The 26,038-nt window shown below is 47.9% G+C and overlaps 1 protein-coding gene across 3 annotated transcripts in view; it reads right to left on the reverse strand.

Moving 5' to 3' along the window:
- Positions 1 to 26,038, reverse strand: part of LOC139250562 (retinoic acid receptor RXR-alpha) — a 235,323-nt gene that overhangs the window by 146,161 nt on the left and 63,124 nt on the right. The window lies entirely within an intron of this gene.

A 26,038-nucleotide genomic window follows, 5' to 3' on the forward strand; every position in this document is an offset into this window, starting at 1 on the left:
CCAGTACTGTACCCCAGTGTTATACACTGACAGACCTGTACCCACCAGTACTGTACACTAGTGTTATACAGTGACAGACCTGTACCCAGCAGTACTGTACCCCAGTTTTATACAGTGGCAGACCTGTACCCACCAGTACTGTACCCCAGTGTTATACAGTGACAGACCTGTACCCACCTGTACTGTACCCCAGTTTTGGACAGTGACAGACCTGTACCCAGCAGTACTGTACCCCAGTGTTATACAGTGACAGACCTGTTCCCACCAGTACTGTACCCCAGTCTTTTACAGTGACAGACCTGTACCCACCAGTATTGTACCCCAGCGTTATACAGTGACAGACCTGTACCCACTAGTACTGTACCCTAGTGTTATACAGTGACAGACCTGAACCCACCAGTACTGTACCCCTGTGGTATACAGTGACAGACTTGTACCCACCAGTACTCTATCCAGTGTTATACAGTGACAGACCTGTACCCACCAGTACTGTATCCCAGTGTTATACAGTGACTGACCTATACCCACCAGTACTGTACCCCAGTGTTATACAGTGACAGACTTGTACCCATCAGTACTGTACCCCAGTGTTATACAGTGACAGACTTGTACCCACCAGTACTGTACCCCAGTGTTATACAGTGACTGACCTGTACCCACCAGTACTGTATCCCAGTGTCATACAGTGACAGACCTGTACCCACCAGTACTGTACCTCAGTGTTATACAGTGACTGACCTGTACCCACCAGTACTGTACACCAGTGTTGCACAGTGACAGATCTCTACCCACCAGTACTGTACCCCATTGTTATACAGTGACAGACCTGTACCCACCGGTACTGTACCCCAGTGTTGCACAGTGACAGATCTCTACCCACCAGTACTGTACCCCATTGTTATACAGTGACAGAGCTGTACCCACCAGTACTGTACCCCAGTGTTATACACTGACAGACCTGTACCCACCAGTACTGTACACTAGTGTTATACAGTGACAGACCTGTACCCAGCAGTACTGTACCCCAGTTTTATACAGTGGCAGACCTGTACCCACCAGTACTGTACCCCAGTGTTATACAGTGACAGACCTGTACCCACCTGTACTGTACCCCAGTTTTGTACAGTGACAGACCTGTACCCAGCAGTACTGTACCCCAGTGTTATACAGTGACAGACCTGTTCCCACCAGTACTGTACCCCAGTCTTTTACAGTGACAGACCTGTACCCACCAGTATTGTACCCCAGCGTTATACAGTGACAGACCTGTACCCACTAGTACTGTACCCTAGTGTTATACAGTGACAGACCTGAACCCACCAGTACTGTACCCCTGTGGTATACAGTGACAGACTTGTACCCACCAGTACTCTATCCAGTGTTATACAGTGACAGACCTGTACCCACCAGTACTGTATCCCAGTGTTATACAGTGACTGACCTATACCCACCAGTACTGTACCCCAGTGTTATACAGTGACAGACTTGTACCCATCAGTACTGTACCCCAGTGTTATACAGTGACAGACTTGTACCCACCAGTACTGTACCCCAGTGTTATACAGTGACTGACCTGTACCCACCAGTACTGTATCCCAGTGTCATACAGTGACAGACTTGTACCCACCAGTACTGTACCCCATTGTTATACAGTGACAGACCTGTACCCACCAGTACTGTACCCCAGTGTTATACAGTGACAGACCTGTACCCACCAGTACTGTACCCCATTGTTATACAGTGACAGACCTGTACCCACCAGTACTGTACCCCAGTGTTGTACAGTGACAGACCTGCACCCAGCAGTACTGTGCCCCAGTGTTATACAGTGACAGACCTGTACCCACCAGTACTGTACCCCAGTGTTATACAGTGACAGACTTGTACCCACCAGTAATGTACCCCAGTGTCATACAGTGACAGACCTGTACCAACCAGTACTGTACCCCACTGTTATACACTGACAGACCTGTACCCACCAATACTGTACCCCAGTTTTATACAGTGACAGGCCTGTTCCAACCAGTAATACACCCCAGTGTTATTCAGTGACAGACCTGCACCCACAAGTACTGTACCCCAGTGTTATACAGTGACAGACCTGTACCCACAAGTACTGTACCCCAGTTTTATACAGTGTCAGACCTCTACCGACCAGTACTGTACTCCAGTGTTATACAGTGACAGACCTGTACCCACCAGTACTGTTCCCCAGTGTTATACAGTGACAAACCTGTACCCACCAGTACTGTACCCGAGTGTTATACAGTGACAGACCTGTACCCACCATTACTGTACCCCAGTGTTATACACTGACAGACCTGTACCCACCAGTACTATACCCCAGTGTTATACAGTGACAGACCTGTATCCACCAGTACTGTACCCCAGTGTTAAACAGTGACAGACCTGTAACCACCAGCACTGTAACCCCAGTGTTATTCAGTGCCAGGCATGTGCCGACCAGTACTGTACCCCAGTGCTATACAGTGACAGACCTGTACCCACCAGTACTGTACCCCAGTGTTATACAGTGACAGACCTGTACCCACCAGTACTGTACCCCAGCGTTATACAGTGACAGACCTGTACCCACCAGTACTGTATCCCAGTGCTATACAGTGACAGACCTGTACCCACCAGTACTGTACCCCAGCGTTATACAGTGACAGACCTGTACCCTCCAGTACTGTACCCCAGTGTTATACAGTGACAGACTTGTACCCACCAGTACTGTATCCAGTGTTATACAGTGACAGACCTGTACCGCCAGTACTGTACCCCCGTGTTATACAGTGACAGACCTGTACCCACCAGTACTGTACCCCATTGTTATACAGTGACAGACTTGTACCCATCAGTACTGTACCCCAGTGTTATACAGTGACAGACGTGTACCCACCAGTACTGTACCCCAGTGTTATACAGTGACTGACCTGTACCCACCAGTACTGTACCGCAGTGTTATACAGTGACAGACCTGTACCCACCAGTACTGTAGCCCAGTGTTATAGAGTGACGGACCTGTACCCACCAGTAATGTACCCCAGTGTTATACAGTGACAGACCTGTACCCACCAGTACTGTGCGCCATTGTTATACAGTGACAGACCTGTACCCACCAGTACTGTACCCCAGTGTTATACAGTGACAGACCTGTACCCACCAGTACTGTACCCCAGTGTTATACAGTGACAGACCTGTACCTACCAGTACTGTATCCCGGTGTTATACAGTGACAGACCTGTACCCACCTGTACTGTACCCCAGTGTTATACAGTGAAAGACCTGTACCCACCTGTACTGAACCCCAGTGTTATACAGTGACAGACTTGTAAACACCAGTACTGTATCCAGTGTTATACAGTGACAGACCTGTACCCACTAGTACTGTATCCCAGTGTCATACAGTGACTGACCTGTGCCCACCAGTACTGTACCCCAGTGTTATACAGTGACAGACCTGTCCCCACTAGTACTGTACCCCAGTGTTATACAGTGACAAACCTTTACCCACCAGTACAGTACCTCAGTGTTATACAGTGACATACTTGCATCCACCAATACTGTACCCCAGTGTTATACAGTGACAGAACTGTACCCACCAGTACTGTACCCGTGTTAGACAGTGACGGACCTGTACCCACCAGTACTGAACCTCAGTATTATACAGTGACAGACCTGTACCCACCAGTACTGTACCCCAGTGTTATACAGTGAGAGACCTGTACCCACCAGTACTGTACCCCAGTGTTATACAGTGACAGACCTGTACCCACCAATACTGTATCCCACTGTTATACAATGACCGGCATGTACCCACCAGTACTGTACCCCAGTGTTATGCAGTGACTGACCTGTACCCACCAGTACTGTACCCCAGTGTTATACAGTGACGGACCTGTACCCACCAGTAATGTACCCCAGTGTTATACAGTGACAGACCTGTACCCACCAGTACTGTACCCCAGTGTTATACAGTGACAGACCGATACCCACCAGTAATGTACCCCAGTGTTATACAGTGACAGACTTGTACCCACCAGTACTGAACCCCAGTGTTATACAGTGACAGACCTGTACCCACCAGTACTGTAACCCACTGTTATACAGTGACAGACCTGTACCCACCAGTACTGTATCCCAGTGGTATACAGTGACAGACCTGTACCCACCTGTATTGTACCCCAGTGTTATACAGTGACAGACCTGTACCCACCAGTACTGTATCCCAGTGGTATACAGTGACAGACCTGTACCCACCTGTACTGTACCCCAGTTTTATACAGTGATAGACCTGCACCCACCAGTACTGTACCCCAGTGGTATACAGTGACAGACCTGTTCCCACCTGTACTGTACCCCAGTGTTATACAGTGACAGACGTGTACCCACCAGTAATGTACCCCAGTGTCATACAGTGCCAGACCTGTACCCACCAGTACTGTACACCAGTGTTGCACAGTGACAGATCTCTACCCACCAGTACTGTACCCCATTGTTATACAGTGACAGACCTGTACCCACCGGTACTGTACCCCAGTGTTGTACAGTGACAGATCTCTACCCACCAGTACTGTACCCCATCGTTATGCAGTGACAGAGCTGTACCCACCAGTACTGTACCCCAGTGTTATACAGTGACAGACCTGTACCCAGCAGTACTGTACCCCAGTTTTATACAGTGGCAGACCTGTACCCACCAGTACTGTACCCCAGTGTTATACAGTGACAGACCTGTACCCACCTGTACTGTACCCCAGTTTTGTACAGTGACAGACCTGTACCCAGCAGTACTGTACCCCAGTGTTATACAGTGACAGACCTGTTCCCACCAGTACTGTACCCCAGTGTTTTACAGTGACAGACCTGTACCCACCAGTATTGTACCCCAGCGTTATACAGTGACAGACCTGTACCCACTAGTACTGTACCCTAGTGTTATACAGTGACAGCCCTGAACCCACCAGTACTGTACCCCAGTGTTATACAGTGACAGACCTGTACCCACTAGTACTGTATCCCAGTGTCATACAGTGACTGACCTGTGCCCACCAGTACTGTACCCCAGTGTTATACAGTGACAGACCTGTCCCCACTAGTACTGTACCCCAGTGTTATACAGTGACAAACCTTTACCCACCAGTACAGTACCTCAGTGTTATACAGTGACATACTTGCATCCACCAATACTGTACCCCAGTGTTATACAGTGACAGAACTGTACCCACCAGTACTGTACCCGTGTTAGACAGTGACGGACCTGTACCCACCAGTACTGAACCTCAGTATTATACAGTGACAGACCTGTACCCACCAGTACTGTACCCCAGTGTTATACAGTGAGAGACCTGTACCCACCAGTACTGTACCCCAGTGTTATACAGTGACAGACCTGTACCCACCAATACTGTATCCCACTGTTATACAATGACCGGCATGTACCCACCAGTACTGTACCCCAGTGTTATGCAGTGACTGACCTGTACCCACCAGTACTGTACCCCAGTGTTATACAGTGACGGACCTGTACCCACCAGTAATGTACCCCAGTGTTATACAGTGACAGACCTGTACCCACCAGTACTGTACCCCAGTGTTATACAGTGACAGACCGATACCCACCAGTAATGTACCCCAGTGTTATACAGTGACAGACTTGTACCCACCAGTACTGAACCCCAGTGTTATACAGTGACAGACCTGTACCCACCAGTACTGTAACCCACTGTTATACAGTGACAGACCTGTACCCACCAGTACTGTATCCCAGTGGTATACAGTGACAGACCTGTACCCACCTGTATTGTACCCCAGTGTTATACAGTGACAGACCTGTACCCACCAGTACTGTATCCCAGTGGTATACAGTGACAGACCTGTACCCACCTGTACTGTACCCCAGTTTTATACAGTGATAGACCTGCACCCACCAGTACTGTACCCCAGTGGTATACAGTGACAGACCTGTTCCCACCTGTACTGTACCCCAGTGTTATACAGTGACAGACGTGTACCCACCAGTAATGTACCCCAGTGTCATACAGTGCCAGACCTGTACCCACCAGTACTGTACACCAGTGTTGCACAGTGACAGATCTCTACCCACCAGTACTGTACCCCATTGTTATACAGTGACAGACCTGTACCCACCGGTACTGTACCCCAGTGTTGTACAGTGACAGATCTCTACCCACCAGTACTGTACCCCATTGTTATGCAGTGACAGAGCTGTACCCACCAGTACTGTACCCCAGTGTTATACACTGACAGACCTGTACCCACCAGTACTGTACACTAGTGTTATACAGTGACAGACCTGTACCCAGCAGTACTGTACCCCAGTTTTATACAGTGGCAGACCTGTACCCACCAGTACTGTACCCCAGTGTTATACAGTGACAGACCTGTACCCACCTGTACTGTACCCCAGTTTTGTACAGTGACAGACCTGTACCCAGCAGTACTGTACCCCAGTGTTATACAGTGACAGACCTGTTCCCACCAGTACTGTACCCCAGTCTTTTACAGTGACAGACCTGTACCCACCAGTATTGTACCCCAGCGTTATACAGTGACAGACCTGTACCCACTAGTACTGTACCCTAGTGTTATACAGTGACAGCCCTGAACCCACCAGTACTGTACCCCTGTGGTATACAGTGACAGACTTGTACCCACCAGTACTCTATCCAGTGTTATACAGTGACAGACCTGTACCCACCAGTACTGTATCCCAGTGTTATACAGTGACTGACCTATACCCACCAGTACTATACCCCAGTGTTATACAGTGACAGACTTGTACCCATCAGTACTGTACCCCAGTGTTATACAGTGACAGACTTGTACCCACCAGTACTGTACCCCAGTGTTATACAGTGACTGACCTGTACCCACCAGTACTGTATCCCAGTGTCATACAGTGACAGACCTGTACCCACCAGTACTGTACCTCAGTGTTATACAGTGACTGACCTGTACCCACCAGTACTGTATCCCAGTGTCATGCAGTGACAGACTTGTACCCACCAGTACTGTACCCCAGTGTTATACAGTGACTGACCTATACCCACCAGTACTGTATCCCAGTGTTATACAGTGACAGACCTGTACCCACCAGTACTGTACCCCATTGTTATACAGTGACAGACCTGTACCCACCAGTACTGTACCCCAGTGTTGTACAGTGACAGACCTGCACCCAGCAGTACTGTACCCCAGTGTTATACAGTGACAGACCTGTACCCACCAGTACTGTACCCAGTGTTATACAGTGACAGACTTGTACCCACCAGTAATGTACCCCAGTGTCATACAGTGACAGACCTGTACCAACCAGTACTGTACCCCACTGTTATACACTGACAGACCTGTACCCACCAATACTGTACCCCAGTTTTATACAGTGACAGGCCTGTTCCAACCAATAATACACCCCAGTGTTATTCAGTGACAGACCTGCACCCACAAGTACTGTACCCCAGTGTTATACAGTGACAGACCTGTACCCACAAGTACTGTACCCCAGTTTTATACAGTGACAGACCTGTACCAACAAGTACTGTACCCCAGTTTTATACAGTGTCAGACCTGTACCCACCAGTACTGTACCCCAGTGTTATACAGTGACAAACCTGTACCCACCAGTATTGTACCCGAGTGTTATACAGTGACAGACCTGTACCCACCATTACTGTACCCCAGTGTTATACAGTGACAGACCTGTACCCACCAGTACTATACCCCAGTGTTATACAGTGACAGACCTGTATCCACCAGTACTGTACCCCAGTGTTAAACAGTGACAGACCTGTAACCACCAGCACTGTAACCCCAGTGTTATTCAGTGCCAGGCATGTGCCGACCAGTACTGTACCCCAGTGCTATACAGTGACAGACCTGTACCCACCAGTACTGTACCCCAGTGTTATACAGTGACAGACCTGTACCCACCAGTACTGTATCCCAGTGTTATACAGTGACAGACCTGTACCCACCAGTACTGTACCCCAGTGTTATACAGTGACAGACCTGTACCCACCAGTACTGTACCCCAGCGTTATACAGTGACAGACCTGTACCCACCAGTACTGTATCCCAGTGCTATACAGTGACAGACCTGTACCCACCAGTACTGTACCCCAGCGTTATACAGTGACAGACCTGTACCCTCCAGTACTGTACCCCAGTGTTATACAGTGACAGACTTGTACCCACCAGTACTGTATCCAGTGTTATACAGTGACAGACCTGTACCACCAGTACTGTACCCCCGTGTTATACAGTGACAGACCTGTACCCACCAGTACTGTACCCCAGTGTTATACAGTGACAGACGTGTACCCACCAGTACTGTACCCCAGTGTTATACAGTGACTGACCTGTACCCACCAGTACTGCACCGCAGTGTTATACAGTGACAGACCTGTACCCACCAGTACTGTAGCCCAGTGTTATGCAGTGACTGACCTGTACCCACCAGTACTGTACCCCAGTGTTATACAGTGACGGACCTGTACCCACCAGTAATGTACCCCAGTGTTATACAGTGACAGACCTGTACCCACCAGTACTGTACCCCAGTGTTATACAGTGACAGACCGATACCCACCAGTAATGTACCCTAGTGTTATACAGTGACAGACCTGTACCCACCAGTACTGAACCCCAGTGTTATACAGTGACAGACCTGTACCCACCAGTACTGTAACCCACTGTTATACAGTGACAGACCTGTACCCACCAGTACTGTACCCCAGTGTTATACAGTGACAGACCTGTACCCACCAGTACTGTATCCCAGTGGTATACAGTGACAGACCTGTACCCACCTGTATTGTACCCCAGTTTTATACAGTGACAGACCTGCACCCACCAGTACTGTACCCCAGTGGTATACAGTGACGGACATGTACCCACCTGTACTGTACCCCAGTGTTATACAGTGACAGACGTGTACCCACCAGTACTGTACCCCAGTGTCATACAGTGCCAGACCTGTACCCACCAGTACTGTACCCCACTGTTATACACTGACAAACCTGTACCCACCAGTACTGTACCCCAGTGTTGCACAGTGACAGATCTCTACCCACCAGTACTGTACCCCATTGTTATACAGTGACAGACCTGTACCCACCAGTACTGTACCCCACTGTTATACACTGACAGACCTGTACCCACCAGTACTGTACCCCACTGTTATACACTGACAGACCTGTACCCACCAGTACTGTACCCCAGTGTTGCACAGTGACAGATCTCTACCCACCAGTACTGTACCCCAGTGTTATACAGTGACAGACCTGTACCCACCAGTACTGTACCCCAGTGTTATACAGTGACAGACCTGTACCCACCAGTACTGTACCCCAGTGTCATACAGTGCCAGACCTGTACCCACCAGTACTGTACCCCACTGTTATACACTGACAGACCTGTACCCACTAGTACTGTACACTAGTGTTATACAGTGACAGACCTGTACCCAGCAGTACTGTACCCCAGTTTTATACAGTGACAGACCTGTACCCACCAGTAATGTACCCCAGTGTTATACAGTGACAGACCTGTACCCACCTGTACTGTACCCCAGTTTTGTACAGTGACAGACCTGTACCCACCAGTACTGTACCCCAGTGTTATACAGTGACAGACCTGTACCCACCAGTACTTTACCCGTGTTATGCAGTGACAGACCTGTTCCCACCAGTACTGTACCCCAGTGTTATGCAGTGACAGAGCTGTACCCACCAGTACTGTACCCCAGTGTTATACAGTGACAGACCTGTCCTCACCAGTACCGTACACCACTGTTATACAGTGACAGACCTGTACCCACCAGTACTGTACCCCAGTGTTATACAGTGACAGACCTGTACCCACCAGTACTGTACCCCAGTGTTATACAGTGACAGACCAGTACCCACCAGTACTGTACCCCAGTGTTATACAGTGACAGACCTGTACGCACCAGCACTATACCCCATTGTTATACAGTGACAGACCTGTACCCACCATAACTGTACCCGTGTTATGCAGTGACAGACCTGTACCCACCACTACTGTGCCTGTGTTATACAGTGACAGACCTATACCCACCAGTAATGTACCCCAGTGTTATACAGTGACAGACCTGTACCCACCAGTACTGTACCCCAGTGTTATACGGTGACAGACCTGTACCCACCAGTACTGTACCTCAGTGTTATACAATGACAGACCTGTACCCACCAGTACTTTACCCCAGTGTTATACAGTGACAGACCCGTACCCACCAGTACTGTACCCCAGTGTTATACAGTGACAGACCTGTACCCACCAGTACTGTACCCCAGTGTTATTCAGTGACAGACCTGTACCCACCAGTACTGTACCCCAGTGTTATACACTGACAGACCTGTACCCACCAATACTGTACCCGTGTTATACAGTGACAGACCTGTACCCACCAGTACTGTACCCCAGTGTTATACTGTGATAGACATGTACCCACCAGTACTGTACCACAGTGTTATGCACTAACAGACCTGTACCCACCAGTACTGTACCCCAGTATTATACAGTGACAGACCTGTACCCACCAGTACTGTACCCCAGTGTTATGCAGTGACTGACCTGTAGCCACCAGTACTTTACCCCAGTGGTATACAGTGACAGACCTGTACCAACCAGTACTGTACCCCAGTGTTATACAGTGACATACCTGTACCCACCAGTGCTGTACCCCAGTGTTATTCAGTGACAGACCAGTACCCACCAGTACTGTACCGCAGTTTTAGACTGTGACAGACCTGTACCCACCAGTACTGTACCCCAGTATTATACAGTGAAACACCTGTACCTATCAGTACTGCACCCAAGTGTTATACAGTGACAGACCTGTACCAACCAGTACTGTACCCCAGTGTTATACAGTGACAGACCTGTACCCACCAGTACTGTACACCAGTGTTATACAGTGACAGACATGTACCCACCAGTACTGTACCCAGTGTTATACAGTGACAGACCTGTACCCACCAGTACTGTACCCCAGTGTTATATAGTGACAGGCCTGTACCCACCAGTACTGTAACCCACTGTTATACAGTGACAGACCTGTACCCACCAGTACTGTATCCCAGTGGTATACAGTGACAGACCTGTACCCACCTGTATTGTACCCCAGTGTTATACAGTGACAGACCTGTACCCACCAGTACTGTATCCCAGTGGTATACAGTGACAGACCTGTACCCACCTGTACTGTACCCCAGTTTTATACAGTGATAGACCTGCACCCACCAGTACTGTACCCCAGTGGTATACAGTGACAGACCTGTTCCCACCTGTACTGTACCCCAGTGTTATACAGTGACAGACGTGTACCCACCAGTAATGTACCCCAGTGTCATACAGTGCCAGACCTGTACCCACCAGTACTGTACACCAGTGTTGCACAGTGACAGATCTCTACCCACCAGTACTGTACCCCATTGTTATACAGTGACAGACCTGTACCCACCGGTACTGTACCCCAGTGTTGTACAGTGACAGATCTCTACCCACCAGTACTGTACCCCATTGTTATGCAGTGACAGAGCTGTACCCACCAGTACTGTACCCCAGTGTTATACACTGACAGACCTGTACCCACCAGTACTGTACACTAGTGTTATACAGTGACAGACCTGTACCCAGCAGTACTGTACCCCAGTTTTATACAGTGGCAGACCTGTACCCACCAGTACTGTACCCCAGTGTTATACAGTGACAGACCTGTACCCACCTGTACTGTACCCCAGTTTTGTACAGTGACAGACCTGTACCCAGCAGTACTGTACCCCAGTGTTATACAGTGACAGACCTGTTCCCACCAGTACTGTACCCCAGTCTTTTACAGTGACAGACCTGTACCCACCAGTATTGTACCCCAGCGTTATACAGTGACAGACCTGTACCCACTAGTACTGTACCCTAGTGTTATACAGTGACAGCCCTGAACCCACCAGTACTGTACCCCTGTGGTATACAGTGACAGACTTGTACCCACCAGTACTCTATCCAGTGTTATACAGTGACAGACCTGTACCCACCAGTACTGTATCCCAGTGTTATACAGTGACTGACCTATACCCACCAGTACTATACCCCAGTGTTATACAGTGACAGACTTGTACCCATCAGTACTGTACCCCAGTGTTATACAGTGACAGACTTGTACCCACCAGTACTGTACCCCAGTGTTATACAGTGACTGACCTGTACCCACCAGTACTGTATCCCAGTGTCATACAGTGACAGACCTGTACCCACCAGTACTGTACCTCAGTGTTATACAGTGACTGACCTGTACCCACCAGTACTGTATCCCAGTGTCATGCAGTGACAGACTTGTACCCACCAGTACTGTACCCCAGTGTTATACAGTGACTGACCTATACCCACCAGTACTGTATCCCAGTGTTATACAGTGACAGACCTGTACCCACCAGTACTGTACCCCATTGTTATACAGTGACAGACCTGTACCCACCAGTACTGTACCCCAGTGTTGTACAGTGACAGACCTGCACCCAGCAGTACTGTACCCCAGTGTTATACAGTGACAGACCTGTACCCACCAGTACTGTACCCAGTGTTATACAGTGACAGACTTGTACCCACCAGTAATGTACCCCAGTGTCATACAGTGACAGACCTGTACCAACCAGTACTGTACCCCACTGTTATACACTGACAGACCTGTACCCACCAATACTGTACCCCAGTTTTATACAGTGACAGGCCTGTTCCAACCAATAATACACCCCAGTGTTATTCAGTGACAGACCTGCACCCACAAGTACTGTACCCCAGTGTTATACAGTGACAGACCTGTACCCACAAGTACTGTACCCCAGTTTTATACAGTGACAGACCTGTACCAACAAGTACTGTACCCCAGTTTTATACAGTGTCAGACCTGTACCCACCAGTACTGTACCCCAGTGTTATACAGTGACAAACCTGTACCCACCAGTATTGTACCCGAGTGTTATACAGTGACAGACCTGTACCCACCATTACTGTACCCCAGTGTTATACAGTGACAGACCTGTACCCACCAGTACTATACCCCAGTGTTATACAGTGACAGACCTGTATCCACCAGTACTGTACCCCAGTGTTAAACAGTGACAGACCTGTAACCACCAGCACTGTAACCCCAGTGTTATTCAGTGCCAGGCATGTGCCGACCAGTACTGTACCCCAGTGCTATACAGTGACAGACCTGTACCCACCAGTACTGTACCCCAGTGTTATACAGTGACAGACCTGTACCCACCAGTACTGTATCCCAGTGTTATACAGTGACAGACCTGTACCCACCAGTACTGTACCCCAGTGTTATACAGTGACAGACCTGTACCCACCAGTACTGTACCCCAGCGTTATACAGTGACAGACCTGTACCCACCAGTACTGTATCCCAGTGCTATACAGTGACAGACCTGTACCCACCAGTACTGTACCCCAGCGTTATACAGTGACAGACCTGTACCCTCCAGTACTGTACCCCAGTGTTATACAGTGACAGACTTGTACCCACCAGTACTGTATCCAGTGTTATACAGTGACAGACCTGTACCACCAGTACTGTACCCCCGTGTTATACAGTGACAGACCTGTACCCACCAGTACTGTACCCCAGTGTTATACAGTGACAGACGTGTACCCACCAGTACTGTACCCCAGTGTTATACAGTGACTGACCTGTACCCACCAGTACTGCACCGCAGTGTTATACAGTGACAGACCTGTACCCACCAGTACTGTAGCCCAGTGTTATGCAGTGACTGACCTGTACCCACCAGTACTGTACCCCAGTGTTATACAGTGACGGACCTGTACCCACCAGTAATGTACCCCAGTGTTATACAGTGACAGACCTGTACCCACCAGTACTGTACCCCAGTGTTATACAGTGACAGACCGATACCCACCAGTAATGTACCCTAGTGTTATACAGTGACAGACCTGTACCCACCAGTACTGAACCCCAGTGTTATACAGTGACAGACCTGTACCCACCAGTACTGTAACCCACTGTTATACAGTGACAGACCTGTACCCACCAGTACTGTACCCCAGTGTTATACAGTGACAGACCTGTACCCACCAGTACTGTATCCCAGTGGTATACAGTGACAGACCTGTACCCACCTGTATTGTACCCCAGTTTTATACAGTGACAGACCTGCACCCACCAGTACTGTACCCCAGTGGTATACAGTGACGGACATGTACCCACCTGTACTGTACCCCAGTGTTATACAGTGACAGACGTGTACCCACCAGTACTGTACCCCAGTGTCATACAGTGCCAGACCTGTACCCACCAGTACTGTACCCCACTGTTATACACTGACAAACCTGTACCCACCAGTACTGTACCCCAGTGTTGCACAGTGACAGATCTCTACCCACCAGTACTGTACCCCATTGTTATACAGTGACAGACCTGTACCCACCAGTACTGTACCCCACTGTTATACACTGACAGACCTGTACCCACCAGTACTGTACCCCACTGTTATACACTGACAGACCTGTACCCACCAGTACTGTACCCCAGTGTTGCACAGTGACAGATCTCTACCCACCAGTACTGTACCCCAGTGTTATACAGTGACAGACCTGTACCCACCAGTACTGTACCCCAGTGTTATACAGTGACAGACCTGTACCCACCAGTACTGTACCCCAGTGTCATACAGTGCCAGACCTGTACCCACCAGTACTGTACCCCACTGTTATACACTGACAGACCTGTACCCACTAGTACTGTACACTAGTGTTATACAGTGACAGACCTGTACCCAGCAGTACTGTACCCCAGTTTTATACAGTGACAGACCTGTACCCACCAGTAATGTACCCCAGTGTTATACAGTGACAGACCTGTACCCACCTGTACTGTACCCCAGTTTTGTACAGTGACAGACCTGTACCCACCAGTACTGTACCCCAGTGTTATACAGTGACAGACCTGTACCCACCAGTACTTTACCCGTGTTATGCAGTGACAGACCTGTTCCCACCAGTACTGTACCCCAGTGTTATGCAGTGACAGAGCTGTACCCACCAGTACTGTACCCCAGTGTTATACAGTGACAGACCTGTCCTCACCAGTACCGTACACCACTGTTATACAGTGACAGACCTGTACCCACCAGTACTGTACCCCAGTGTTATACAGTGACAGACCTGTACCCACCAGTACTGTATCCCAGTGTTATACAGTGACAGACCAGTACCCACCAGTACTGTACCCCAGTGTTATACAGTGACAGACCTGTACGCACCAGCACTATACCCCATTGTTATACAGTGACAGACCTGTACCCACCATAACTGTACCCGTGTTATGCAGTGACAGACCTGTACCCACCACTACTGTGCCTGTGTTATACAGTGACAGACCTATACCCACCAGTAATGTACCCCAGTGTTATACAGTGACAGACCTGTACCCACCAGTACTGTACCCCAGTGTTATACGGTGACAGACCTGTACCCACCAGTACTGTACCTCAGTGTTATACAATGACAGACCTGTACCCACCAGTACTTTACCCCAGTGTTATACAGTGACAGACCCGTACCCACCAGTACTGTACCCCAGTGTTATACAGTGACAGACCTGTACCCACCAGTACTGTACCCCAGTGTTATTCAGTGACAGACCTGTACCCACCAGTACTGTACCCCAGTGTTATACACTGACAGACCTGTACCCACCAATACTGTACCCGTGTTATACAGTGACAGACCTGTACCCACCAGTACTGTACCCCAGTGTTATACTGTGATAGACATGTACCCACCAGTACTGTACCACAGTGTTATGCACTAACAGACCTGTACCCACCAGTACTGTACCCCAGTATTATACAGTGACAGACCTGTACCCACCAGTACTGTACCCCAGTGTTATGCAGTGACTGACCTGTAGCCACCAGTACTTTACCCCAGTGGTATACAGTGACAGACCTGTACCAACCAGTACTGTACCCCAGTGTTATACAGTGACATACCTGTACCCACCAGTGCTGTACCCCAGTGTTATTCAGTGACAGACCAGTACCCACCAGTACTGTACCGCAGTTTTAGACTGTGACAGACCTGTACCCACCAGTACTGTACCCCAGTATTATACAGTGAAACACCTGTACCTATCAGTACTGCACCCAAGTGTTATACAGTGACAGACCTGTACCAACCAGTACTGTACCCCAGTGTTATACAGTGACAGACCTGTACCCACCAGTACTGTACACCAGTGTTATACAGTGACAGACATGTACCCACCAGTACTGTACCCAGTGTTATACAGTGACAGACCTGTACCCACCAGTACTGTACCCCAGTGTTATATAGTGACAGGCCTGTACCCACCAGTACTGTACATACGAACATAAGAATATAAGAATTAGGAACAGGTGTAGGCCATCTAGCCCCTCGAGCCTGCTCCGCCATTCAACAAGATCGTGGCTGATCTGGCCGTGGACTCAGCTCCACTTACCCGCCCGCTCCCCGTAACCCTTAATTCCCTTATTGGTTAAAAATCTATCTATCTGTGACTTGAATATATTCAATGAGCTAGCCTCAACTGCTTTCTTGGGCAGAGAATTCCACAGATTCACAACCCTCTGGGAGAAGAAATTCCTTCTCAACTCGGTTTTAAATTGGCTCCCCCGTATTTTGAGGCTGTGCCCCCTAGTTCTAGTCTCCCCGACCAGTGGAAACAACCTCTCTGCCTCTATCTTCTCTATCGTTTTCATGATTTTAAATGTTTCTATAAGATCACCCCTCATCCTTCTGAACTCCAACGAGTAAAGACCCAGTCTACTCAATCTATCATCATAAGGTAACCCCCTCATCTCCGGAATCAGCCTAGTGAATCGTCTCTGTACCCCCTCCAAAGTTAGTATATCCTTCCTGAAGTAAGGTGACCAAAACTGCACGCAGTACTCCAGGTGCGGCCTCACCAATACCCTATACAGTTGCAGCAGGACCTCCCTGCTTTTGTCCTCCATCCCTCTCGCAATGAAGGCCAACATTCCATTCGCCTTCCTGATTACCTACTGCACCTGCAAACTAACTTTTTGGATTCATGCACAAGGACCCCCAGGTCCCTCTGCACTGCAGCATGTTGTAATTTCTCCCCATTCAAAAGATATGCCCTCTTACTGTTTTTTTTTCCAAGGTGGATGACCTCACATTTTCCGACATTGTATTCCATCTGCCAAACCTTAGCCTATTCGCTTAACCTATCTAAATCTCTTTGCAGCCTCTCTGTGTCCTCTACACAACCCGCTTTCCCACTAATCTTTGTGTCATCTGCAAATTTTGTTACACTACACTCTGTCCCCTCTTCCAGGTCATCTATGTATCTTGTAAACAGTTGTGGTCCCAGCACCGATCCCTGTGGCACACCACTAACCACCGATTTCCAACCCGAAAAGGACCCATTTATCCCGACACTCTGCTTTCTGTTAGCCAGCTAATTCTCTATCCATGCTAATACATTTCCTCCGACTCTGCGTACCTTTATCTTCTGCAGTGACCTTTTGTGTGGCACCTTATCGAATGCCTTTTGGAAATCTAAATACACCACATCCATCGGTACACCTCTATCCACCATGCTTATTATATCCTCAAAGAATTCCAGTAAATTAGTTAAACATGATTTCCCCTTCATGAATCCATGTTGCGTCTGCTTGATTGCACTATTCCTATCTAGATGTCCCGCTATTTCTTCCTTAATGATAGCTTCAAGCATTTTCCCCACTACAGATGTTAAACTAACCGGCCTATAGTTACATGCCTTTTGTCTGCCCCCTTTTTTAAACAGAGGTGTTGCATTAGCTGCTTTCCAATCCGATGGTACCTCCCCAGAGTCCAGACAATTTTGGTAGATTATAACGAATGCATCTGCTATAACTTCCGCCATCTCTTTTAATACCCTGGGATGCATTTCATCTGCACCAGGGGACTTGTCTACCTTGAGTCCCATTAGCCTGTCCAGCACTACCCCCCTAGTGATAGTGATTATCTCAATGTCCTCCCTTCCCACATTCCCGTGACCAGCAATTTTTGGCATGGTTTTTGTGTCTTCCACTGTGAAGACCGAAGCAAAATAATAGTTTAAGGTCTCAGCCATTTCCACATTTCCCATTATTAAATCCCCCTTCTCATCTTCTAAGGGACCAACATTTACTTTAGTCACTCTCTTTCGTTTTATATATCGGTAAAAGCTTTTACTATCCGTTTTTATGTTTTGCGCAAGTTTACTTTCGTAATCTATCTTTCCTTTCTTTATTGCTTTCTTTGTCATTATTTGCTGTCGTTTAAAATTTTCCGAATCTTCTAGTTTCCCACTAACTTTGGCCACCTTATACGCATTGGTTTTTAATCTGATACTCTCTTTTATTTCCTTGGTTATCCATGGCTGGTTATCCCTTCTCTTCCTGCACTTCTTTTTCACTGGAATATATTTTTGTTGAGCACTATGAAAGAGCTCCTTAAAAGTCCTCCACTGTACCTCAATTGTGCCACCGTTTAGTCTGTGTTCCTAGTCTACTTTAGCCAACTCTGCCCTCATCCCACTGTAGTCCCCTTTGTTTAAGCATAGTATGGTCGTTTGAGACACTACTTCCTCATCCTCAATCTCTGTTACAAATTCAACCATACTGTGATCACTCATTCCGAGAGGATCTTTTACTAGGAGATCGTTTATTATTCCTGTCTCATTACACAGGACCAAATCTAAGATCGCTTGCTCCCTTGTAGGTTCTGTAACATACTGTTCGAAGAAACAATCCCGTATGCATTATATGAATTCCTCCTCCAGGCTACCCCGTGCAATTTGATTTGACCAATCGATATGTAGGTTAAAATCCCCCATGATTACTGCCATTCCTTTTTCACATGCCTCCATTATTCCCTTGATTATTTTCTGCCCCACCGTGAAGTTATTATTTGGGGGCCTATAAACTACACCCACCAGTGACTTTTTCCCCTTACTATCTCTAATCTCCACCACAATGATTCAACATTTTGTTCATTAGAGCCAATGTCGTCTCTCACAACTGCCCTGATATCATCCTTTATTAACAGAGCTACCCCACCTCCTTTCCCTTCTTGTCTATCTTTCCGAATTGTCAGATACCCCTGTATGTTTAATTCCCAGTCTTGGCCACCCTGCAACCACGTTTCTGTAATGGCCACCAAATCATACCCATTTGTAATGATTTGTGCCGTCAACTCATTTACTTTATTTTGAATGCTGCGTGCGTTTAAACCATAATTTTTAGTTTTGACCCCTCCTGCAGCCCCTTTTTATTCATACATATTGTCCCTTCCTATCATCTTGTGGTTTACACTTACCCCAGTGCTACTCTGCTCTGTTGCCTCCTGCCTTTTGCATTCTTTCTTGGGGTCCTGTTCATCTGAGCTCTCACCCACTCTAACAAGCTCAGAGCCCTCTCCTAGGTTCCGAATACTCCTCGCATTGAGGCATCGAGCTTTCATGCTTGCCTTTTTATTACACTTTGACCCTTTAGAATTTTGCTGTACAATGGCCCTTTTTGTTTTTTGCCTTGGGTTTCTCTGCCCTCCACTTTTACTCATCTCCTTTCTGTCTTTTGCTTTTGTCTCCATTTTGTTTCCCTCTGTCTCCCAGCATTGGTTCCCATCCCCCTGCCATATTAGTTTAACTCCTCCCCAACAGCACTAGAAAACACTCCCCCGAGGACATTGGTTCCGGTCCTGCCCAGGTGCAGACCGTCCGGTTTGTACTGGTCCCACCTCCCCCAGAACCGGTTCCAATGCCCCAGGAATTTGAATCCCTCCCTGCTGCACCACTGCTCAAGCCACATATTCATCTGCGCTATCCTGCGATTCCTACTCTGACTAGCACGTGGCACTGGTAGCAATCCTGAGATTACTACTTTTGAGGTCCTACGTTTTATTTTAGCTCCTAGCTCCTCAACTTCGTCTCGTAGGACCTCATCCCTTTTTTTACCTATATCGTTGGTACCAATGTGCACCACGACAACTGGCTGTTCACCCCCCCTTTTCAGAATGTCCTGCACCCGCTCCGAGACATCCTTGACCCTTGCACCAGTGTTATACAGTGACAGACCTGTACCCACCAGTACTGTACCCCAGTGTTATACAGTGACAGACCTGTACGCACCAGCACTATACCCCATTGTTATGCAGTGACAGACCTGTACCCACCACTACTGTGCCTGTGTTATACAGTGACAGACCTATACCCACCAGTAATGTATCCCAGTGTTATACAGTGACAGACCTGTACCCACCAGTACTGTACCCCAGTGTTATACGGTGACAGACCTGTACCCACCAGTACTGTACCTCAGTGTTATACAATGACAGACCTGTACCCACCAGTACTTTACCCCAGTGTTATACAGTGACAGACCCGTACCCACCAGTACTGTACCCCAGTGTTATACAGTGACAGACCTGTACCCACCAGTACTGTACCCCAGTGTTATTCAGTGACAGACCTGTACCCACCAGTACTGTACCCCAGTGTTATACACTGACAGACCTGTACCCACCAGTACTGTACCCGTGTTATACAGTGACAGACCTGTACCCACCAGTACTGTACCCCAGTGTTATACTGTGATAGACATGTACCCACCAGTACTGTACCACAGTGTTATGCACTAACAGACCTGTACCCACCAGTACTGTACCCCAGTATTATACAGTGACAGACCTGTACCCACCAGTACTGTACCCCAGTGTTATGCAGTGACTGACCTGTAGCCACCAGTACTTTACCCCAGTGGTATACAGTGACAGACCTGTACCAACCAGTACTGTACCCCAGTGTTATACAGTGACATACCTGTACCCACCAGTGCTGTACCCCAGTGTTATTCAGTGACAGACCAGTACCCATCAGTACTGTACCGCAGTTTTAGACTGTGACAGACCTGTACCCACCAGTACTGTACCCCAGTGTTATACAGTGACAGGCCTGTACCCACCAGTACTGTACATACGAACATAAGAATATAAGAATTAGGAACAGGTGTAGGCCATCTAGCCCCTCGAGCCTGCTCCGCCATTCAACAAGATCGTGGCTGATCTGGCCCGCTCCCCGTAACCCTTAATTCCCTTATTGGTTAAAAATCTATCTATCTGTGACTTGAATATATTCAATGAGCATAGTATGCTCGTTTGAGACACTACTTCCTCATCCTCAATCTCTGTTACAAATTCAACCATACTGTGATCACTCATTCCGAGAGGATCTTTTACTAGGAGATCGTTTATTATTCCTGTCTCATTACACAGGACCAGATCTAAGATAGCTTGCTCCCTTGTAGGTTCTGTAACATACTGTTCGAAGAAACAATCCCGTATGCATTATATGAATTCCTCCTCCAGGCTACCCCGTGCAATTTGATTTGACCAATCGATATGTAGGTTAAAATCCCCCATGATTACTGCCATTCCTTTTTCACATGCCTCCATTATTCCCTTGATTATTTTCTGCCCCACCGTGAAGTTATTATTTGGGGGCCTATAAACTACACCCACCAGTGACTTTTTCCCCTTACTATCTCTAATCTCCACCACAATGATTCAACATTTTGTTCATTAGAGCCAATGTCGTCTCTCACAACTGCCCTGATATCATCCTTTATTAACAGAGCTACCCCACCTCCTTTCCCTTCTTGTCTATCTTTCCGAATTGTCAGATACCCCTGTATGTTTAATTCCCAGTCTTGGCCACCCTGCAACCACGTTTCTGTAATGGCCACCAAATCATACCCATTTGTAATGATTTGTGCCGTCAACTCATTTACTTTATTTTGAATGCTGCGTGCGTTTAAACCATAATTTTTAGTTTTGACCCCTCCTGCAGCCCCTTTTTATTCATACATATTGTCCCTTCCTATCATCTTGTGGTTTACACTTACCCCAGTGCTACTCTGCTCTGATGCCTCCTGCCTTTTGCATTCTTTCTTGGGGTCCTGTTCATCTGAGCTCTCACCCACTCTAACAAGCTCAGAGCCCTCTCCTAGGTTCCGAATACTCCTCGCATTGAGGCATCGAGCTTTCATGCTTGCCTTTTTATTACACTTTGACCCTTTAGAATTTTGCTGTACAATGGCCCTTTTTGTTTTTTGCCTTGGGTTTCTCTGCCCTCCACTTTTACTCATCTCCTTTCTGTCTTTTGCTTTTGTCTCCATTTTGTTTCCCTCTGTCTCCCAGCATTGGTTCCCATCCCCCTGCCATATTAGTTTAACTCCTCCCCAACAGCACTAGAAAACACTCCCCCGAGGACATTGGTTCCGGTCCTGCCCAGGTGCAGACCGTCCGGTTTGTACTGGTCCCACCTCCCCCAGAACCGGTTCCAATGCCCCAGGAATTTGAATCCCTCCCTGCTGCACCACTGCTCAAGCCACATATTCATCTGCGCTATCCTGCGATTCCTACTCTGACTAGCACGTGGCACTGGTAGCAATCCTGAGATTACTACTTTTGAGGTCCTACATTTTATTTTAGCTCCTAGCTCCTCAACTTCGTCTCGTAGGACCTCATCCCTTTTTTTACCTATATCGTTGGTACCAATGTGCACCACGACAACTGGCTGTTCACCCCCCCTTTTCAGAATGTCCTGCACCCGCTCCGAGACATCCTTGACCCTTGCACCAGTGTTATACAGTGACAGACCTGTACCCACCATAACTGTACCCGTGTTATGCAGTGACAGACCTGTACCCACCAGTACTGTACCCCAGTGTTATACAGTGACAGACCTGTACGCACCAGCACTATACCCCATTGTTATACAGTGACAGACCTGTACCCACCATAACTGTACCCGTGTTATACAGTGACAGACCTATACCCACCAGTAATGTATCCCAGTGTTATACAGTGACAGACCTGTACCCACCAGTACTGTACCCCAGTGTTATACGGTGACAGACCTGTACCCACCAGTACTGTACCTCAGTGTTATACAATGACAGACCTGTACCCACCAGTACTTTACCCCAGTGTTATACAGTGACAGACCCGTACCCACCAGTACTGTACCCCAGTGTTATACAGTGACAGACCTGTACCCACCAGTACTGTACCCCAGTGTTATTCAGTGACAGACCTGTACCCACCAGTACTGTACCCCAGTGTTATACAGTGACAGACCTGTACCCACCAGTACTGTACCCCAGTGTTATACTGTGATAGACATGTACCCACCAGTACTGTACCACAGTGTTATGCACTAACAGACCTGTACCCACCAGTACTGTACCCCAGTATTATACAGTGACAGACCTGTACCCACCAGTACTGTACCCCAGTGTTATGCAGTGACTGACCTGTAGCCACCAGTACTTTACCCCAGTGGTATACAGTGACAGACCTGTACCAACCAGTACTGTACCCCAGTGTTATACAGTGACATACCTGTACCCACCAGTGCTGTACCCCAGTGTTATTCAGTGACAGACCAGTACCCACCAGTACTGTACCGCAGTTTTAGACTGTGACAGACCTGTACCCACCAGTACTGTACCCCAGTATTATACAGTGAAACACCTGTACCTATCAGTACTGCACCCAAGTGTTATACAGTGACAGACCTGTACCCACCAGTACTGTACACCAGTGTTATACAGTGACAGACATGTACCCACCAGTACTGTACCCAGTGTTATACAGTGACAGACCTGTACCCACCAGTACTGTACCCCAGTGTTATACAGTGACAGGCCTGTACCCACCAGTACTGTACATACGAACATAAGAATATAAGAATTAGGAACAGGTGTAGGCCATCTAGCCCCTCGAGCCTGCTCCGCCATTCAACAAGATCGTGGCTGATCTGGCCGTGGACTCAGCTCCACTTACCCGCCCGCTCCCCGTAACCCTTAATTCCCTTATTGGTTAAAAATCTATCTATCTGTGACTTGAATATATTCAATGAGCATAGTATGCTCGTTTGAGACACTACTTCCTCATCCTCAATCTCTGTTACAAATTCAACCATACTGTGATCACTCATTCCGAGAGGATCTTTTACTAGGAGATCGTTTATTATTCCTGTCTCATTACACAGGACCAGATCTAAGATAGCTTGCTCCCTTGTAGGTTCTGTAACATACTGTTCGAAGAAACAATCCCGTATGCATTATATGAATTCCTCCTCCAGGCTACCCGTGCAATTTGATTTGACCAATCGATATGTAGGTTAAAATCCCCCATGATTACTGCCATTCCTTTTTCACATGCCTCCATTATTCCCTTGATTATTTTCTGCCCCACCGTGAAGTTATTATTTGGGGGCCTATAAACTACACCCACCAGTGACTTTTTCCCCTTACTATCTCTAATCTCCACCACAATGATTCAACATTTTGTTCATTAGAGCCAATGTCGTCTCTCACAACTGCCCTGATATCATCCTTTATTAACAGAGCTACCCCACCTCCTTTCCCTTCTTGTCTATCTTTCCGAATTGTCAGATACCCCTGTATGTTTAATTCCCAGTCTTGGCCACCCTGCAACCACGTTTCTGTAATGGCCACCAAATCATACCCATTTGTAATGATTTGTGCCGTCAACTCATTTACTTTATTTTGAATGCTGCGTGCGTTTAAACCATAATTTTTAGTTTTGACCCCTCCTGCAGCCCCTTTTTATTCATACATATTGTCCCTTCCTATCATCTTGTGGTTTACACTTACCCCAGTGCTACTCTGCTCTGATGCCTCCTGCCTTTTGCATTCTTTCTTGGGGTCCTGTTCATCTGAGCTCTCACCCACTCTAACAAGCTCAGAGCCCTCTCCTAGGTTCCGAATACTCCTCGCATTGAGGCATCGAGCTTTCATGCTTGCCTTTTTATTACACTTTGACCCTTTAGAATTTTGCTGTACAATGGCCCTTTTTGTTTTTTGCCTTGGGTTTCTCTGCCCTCCACTTTTACTCATCTCCTTTCTGTCTTTTGCTTTTGTCTCCATTTTGTTTCCCTCTGTCTCCCAGCATTGGTTCCCATCCCCCTGCCATATTAGTTAAACTCCTCCCCAACGGCACTAGCAAACACTCCCCCGAGGACATTGGTTCCGGTCCTGCCCAGGTGCAGACCGTCCGGTTTGTACTGGTCCCACCTCCCCCAGAACCGGTTCCAATGCCCCAGGAATTTGAATCCCTCCCTGCTGCACCACTGCTCAAGCCACATATTCATCTGCGCTATCCTGCGATTCCTACTCTGACTAGCACGTGGCACTGGTAGCAATCCTGAGATTACTACTTTTGAGGTCCTACATTTTATTTTAGCTCCTAGCTCCTCAACTTCGTCTCGTAGGACCTCATCCCTTTTTTTACCTATATCGTTGGTACCAATGTGCACCACGACAACTGGCTGTTCACCCCCCCTTTTCAGAATGTCCTGCACCCGCTCCGAGACATCCTTGACCCTTGCACCAGTGTTATACAGTGACAGACCTGTACCCACCATAACTGTACCCCAGTGTTATACAGTGACAGACCTGTACGCACCAGTACTGTACCCCAGTGTTATACAGTGACAGACCTGTACCCACCAGCACTGTACCCCAGTGTTATACAGTGACAGACCTGTACCCACCAGTACTGTACCCCAGTGTTATACAGTGACAGACCTGTACCCACCAGTACTGTACCCCAGTGTTATACAGTGACAGACCTGTACCACCAGTACTGTACCCCAGTGTTATACAGTGACAGACCTGTACCACCAGTACTGTACCCCAGTGTTATACAGTGACAGACCTGTACCCACCAGTACTGTACCCCAATGTTATACAGTGACAGACCTGTACCCACCAGTACTGTATCCCAGTGTTATACAGTGACAGACCTGTAGCCACCAGTACTGCACCCCAGTGTTATACAGTGACAGACCTGTACCACCAGTACTGTACCCCAGTGTTATACAGTGACAGACCTGTACCCACCAGTACTG

The sequence above is a fragment of the Pristiophorus japonicus genome, unplaced genomic scaffold (assembly GCF_044704955.1).
Source record: "Pristiophorus japonicus isolate sPriJap1 unplaced genomic scaffold, sPriJap1.hap1 HAP1_SCAFFOLD_390, whole genome shotgun sequence".
In the NCBI taxonomy this organism is placed as follows: Eukaryota; Metazoa; Chordata; class Chondrichthyes; family Pristiophoridae; genus Pristiophorus; species Pristiophorus japonicus.